Raw genomic sequence first — 4,986 nt, forward strand, 5'->3', positions numbered from 1 at the left:
AAAAGGGGGGTGGGAAATTAAAACCTAAACAAAATAAAAGAAGAAAATAAAAAGAAAAAACTTAAACTAAAAAAAACAAAAAAATCGGGCGACAATTTGACGGACTAGCGCGGCCAGATGCGCAGTCGCGCAAGTTTTAGCGCGGCCACAACAGAATCCTGGAGAAATCAGCACGCTCACATGCGCGACCGCGCTAGTTGGGCGTTCAGAAGCGCGCCCAGGTGCGCGGCCAAGACAAATTCTGTGTGAATTAGCGCGCCCAGATGCGCGTTCACATGCGCGGGCGCGCACCTGGGCGGAATTTTTTCTCTCAATTTTTCACCTGTCCTTACCTCGTTTGACGGCCTTAGCACTTCATTGTCACCTGGATTGGTTAGCACTTCCTAAAACACAAAATCAATAACTACTACTATCGTTGGGTTGCCTCCCAACCAGCGCCTTATTTAACGTCGTGGCACGACGTTTACAACAATTCAATGGGTTGCCTCCCATCCAGCGCCTGATTTAACGTCGCGGCACGACACAAAGTCTCGCTTACTCATCAGCGAGTACAACCTTGGTCTTTTCACGATTAATCATTCCTCCCCAATAGTGCTTGACTCTATGACCATTCACCAAGAATGTCCTCTCACCATTTATAGCTCGCAGCTCGATTGCACCATAAGGAGTGACTCTCACCACATCAAAAGGACCTGAACATCTCGACTTTAGCTTCCCAGGGAAGAGCCGTAGTCTAGAATTGAATAACAATACCTGTTGTCCTGGCTCAAAGTGACGTGGCTTGATATGTTTGTCATGCCATCATTTTGTCTTTTCTTTATATAGCTTGGCATTTTCATAAGAGTGCAGCCTGAACTCGTCTAACTCATTCAACTGCATAAGTCTTTTCTCACCTGCGGTTTCAAGGTCCATGTTCAGCTTCTTAATGGCCCAGTATGCTTTGTGTTCAAGCTCAACGGGCAAGTAGCAGGCCTTCCCATAAACCAGCTTGTAAGGGGACGCTCCAATTGGCGTTTTATATGCAGTCCTATACGCCCATAGGGCATCATCCAACTTTGCAGCCCAATCCTTCCTATTCACACTCACCGTCTTCTCTAATATTTGCTTGATTTCTCTGTTTGACACCTCAGCTTGCCCACTTGTCTGCGGATGATATGCTGTAGCAACTTTGTGGTGAACTCCATATTTAGCAAGAAGGTTATTCAACAATCGATTGCAAAAATGAGTTCCTTCATCACTGATTAAGGCCCGTGGAGTCCCAAATCTCGAGAATATGTTCTTTTTCATAAAAGCAGCTACCACCATGGCATCATTTGTTGGCAAAGCAATTGCCTCCACCCATTTTGACACGTAGTCAACGGCTAGCAAAATGTATTTGTTTCCTCTGGATGGTGGAAATGGCCCCATAAAATCTATCCCCCACACATCGAAAAGCTTAACCTCTAAAATATTGTTTAAAGGCATCTCATGCTTCCTTGTGATTGTTCTCGTCCTCTGACATTGGTCACACTTCTTAACAAATGCATGGGCATCCTTGAATAAGGTTGGCCAAAAGAGACCGGATTGTAACACCTTTGCAGCTGTTCTATCTCCTCCATGATGGCCCCCATAAGGTGATGTGTGACAATCATACAACACTAATTCCACCTCTTTTTCAGGAATGCATCTCCTCATCAACTGATCAGCACATTGCTTGAACAAATAGGGCTCATCCCAGTAATAGAAGTTCACATCATGTAAGAACCGCTTTCTAGCTTCAGATTGGATTTTGGGAAGGAGTACTCCACTCACAAGATAATTCACATAGTCTGCATACCATGGGAGAGGGTCTTGGGTTATAGCAAAAAGTTGCTCATCAGGAAACACCTCTTTAATTTGGCCACCCTCCTCCACGTGATCGTGATTTTCCAGCCTTGATAGATGGTCAGCTACTTGGTTTTCTGTCCCCTTTCAATCTCGTATTTCTACATCAAATTCCTGTAGCAACAAAACCCAGCGCATCAAACGAGCTTTGGATTCCTTTTTTGTAAACAAATACCTGATTGCTGCATGATCGGTATGGACTATGACTTTCGTTCCCACCAAGTATGCCCGGAATTTCTCAAAGGCCCACACAACGGCTAACAACTCCTTCTCAGTGGTGGTGTAATTCAATTGTGCATCATCAAGAGTCTTACTCGCATAGTAGATGTAATAAAACATCTTGTCCTTCCTCTGGCCTAGCACTGCCCCTATAGCAAGGTCACTCGCATCACACATAAGTTCAAATGGTAGAGACCAATCAGGTGCCATAATAATGGGGCGGTCACCAACTTCTTTTTAAGTTCCTCAAATGCGTTGAGGCAAGCATCATCAAAATTGAACGTGATATCCTTTTCAAGCAGCCTGCACAAAGGAGTAGCAATTTTTGAAAAATCTTTAATAAAGCGCCGATAGAAACCCGCGTGTCCCAAGAAACTCCGGACACCCTTGACTGAAATAGGTGGAGGTAATTTTGCAACCGCCTCCACTTTCGCTTTATCAACTTCAATGCCGCTCCTAGATATTCTGTGACCAAGCACGATGCCTTCTTGTACCATCAAATGGCACTTTTCCCAATTTAATACCAGATTTGTTTCTTCACAACGGGCCAACACCTTGCTTAAATTCCTCAAGCAATCATCATAAGAAGACCCAAAAACTGAAAAATCATCCATAAACACTTCAACGAATTTTTCCACCATGTTGGTGAAAATAGCCATCATGCATCTTTGGAATGTGGCTGGTGCATTACAAAGTCCAAACGGCATTCTCTTGAAGGCAAAAGTGCCATAAGGACAAGTAAAACTAGTCTTCTCCTGATCCTCTGGGCATATGACAATCTGATTGTATCCTGAATAACCATCAAGGAAGCAGTAATATTCATGCCCGGCTAACCTGTCTAGCATTTGATCGATGAATGGGAGTGGGAAGTGGTCCTTGTGAGTTGCCTTATTGAGCTCATTCTTCTCGTTCTCAACTACAATTATTCCTCCCTTTTTGGGCACACATTGAACCGGGCTTACCCAGTTGCTATCAGAAATAGGAAAAATGATACTTGCATCGAGAAACTTGATTACCTCCTTTTTCACCACCTCTTTCATAATGGGATTTAATCTCCTTTGCTGCTCTACACTGGGGCGGTGTCCGTCCTCTAGAAAGATTTTATGCATGCAAAACGATGGACTAATACCCTTGATGTCAGCTATAGTCCACCCAATGGCCCTTTTATGCTCGCGGAGGACCCTGAGCAATTTTTCTTCTTGAGTGCTGGTCAAGCTGGATGAAATAATCACGGGCAGTGTCTCTGAGTTCCCCAAATAAGCATAGCGCAGATGCGCTGGAAGTGGCTTGAGTTCTAGCTTCGGAGCTTCTTCAATAGATGGCCTGGGGAGGGTCAGAGTGACAGGCCTGTCCAATTCTTCAAATTTTCTAACCCCATGTACATAACAGCAGGACATATCCAGCACTTGCTCAATTTCTCCCATCCTTTCATCATCACCATTTTCTAAGTCCCCAATATATACACGTTCAACAGGATCTGCAGGGTTCATATAAGGTACTAACGACGTGGCATCACCTTCTACCACAGAGATCATGGACAATTCTTCATAGTGGGCTGGTAACTTGAGTGCTCTATAAACGTTGAAGACCTCCACTCGATCACCCGCTCTCACCGTCATCTTTCCTTCACAAACATCAATAATAGCTCGGCCCGTGGCTATGAATGGACGCCCCAAAATAAATGGGACTTCCTGATCAGGTTCGTAATCTAAGATGATGAAATCAGCTGGGAAGATAAAAGACCCCACTTGTACTAGCACATCTTCAATGACTCACTCAGGATGAGCAAGGGAGCGGTCAGCTAACTGTAAGATAACAGTTGTTGGGCGTGGTTCACCCAACCCCAACTGTCTGAATATAGATAGCGGCATCAAATTGATGCTTGCTCCAAGGTCACATAGAGCTCGCCGAACAGCATGTTTACCAATCGTGATTTGGATAGTGAAACTACCTGGATCCTTCAATTTCTGAGGTAACTTGCCTTGAATTTTGGAACTGCACTCCTCAGTGAGTGCCACAATCTCGAACTAGGTCAGGCTCCTTTTATTCGCCACAATGTCCTTCCTGTACTTTGCATATTTGGGTACTTCTTGTATGATGTCAACCAATGGAATATTAATTTGTACCTGCTTCAAGATATCAAGAAACTTTTTATATGTGGCATTATCTCGTAATTTTTGCATTCTTTGAGGGAATGGAGGTGGTGGCCTTGCAACCAATTGTGGGGATTGCTCAGCCACCGCCTCTCCAGCTGGCTTCTCTGGCTCCTTGGCTGGCTCTGATGTTGATTCTGCAATGGCTGGCCTCTCATTAAAAGTCACCTGTTTCCTTTTTTTAGACTGAACTTCTTCTATTTGTCTCCCATTCCTCAACGACACGGCATTAAGGGCCGCTCTAGAATTTGCTTCAGTGTCACTTGGAAGAGCTCCAGTTGGTCTGGTGTTTTGAGCACTAGCAAGTTGTCCCATTTGACGCTCCAAATTTCTTACTGTTGTGGCGAGGGCTTGTTGTTCAGCCATCACCTTCTGAGAGAGAGCTTGCTGTTCAGCCATCACCTTCTGAGAGAGATCTTGTTGTTCAACTATCACTTTCTTTAACATGTCTTCAAGGTGACTTGTAGGACTCGCTTATTGTTCAACCTGAGGTGGTCTATATTGCTGTTGAGGTGCTTGAGGCCTGTATTGATTCTAAGTGCCCTGGTTTCCACCCCAAGAGATATTTGGGTGGTTCCTCCGATTGGGATTGTAAGTGTTCCCATATTGGTTTGTTTGGCCCCTATTTGAATTACCCACAAAGCAGACAGATTCTGGGTTTGCGGGGCATATGTCGCTCGTGTGCCCCTCTCCACATATTTCGCAAAAAGCTTGAACCTGTTGTACCGGTTGTATTTGTTGCTTATTGATA

General features: G+C 44.5%; 1 pseudogene; it reads right to left on the bottom strand.

Annotated features, from left to right (window-relative positions):
- Positions 535–4,682, bottom strand: LOC109227917 (annotated as a pseudogene).

This window comes from Nicotiana attenuata, chromosome 6, assembly GCF_001879085.1.
Source record: "Nicotiana attenuata strain UT chromosome 6, NIATTr2, whole genome shotgun sequence".
Classification (NCBI taxonomy): Eukaryota; Viridiplantae; Streptophyta; class Magnoliopsida; order Solanales; family Solanaceae; genus Nicotiana; species Nicotiana attenuata.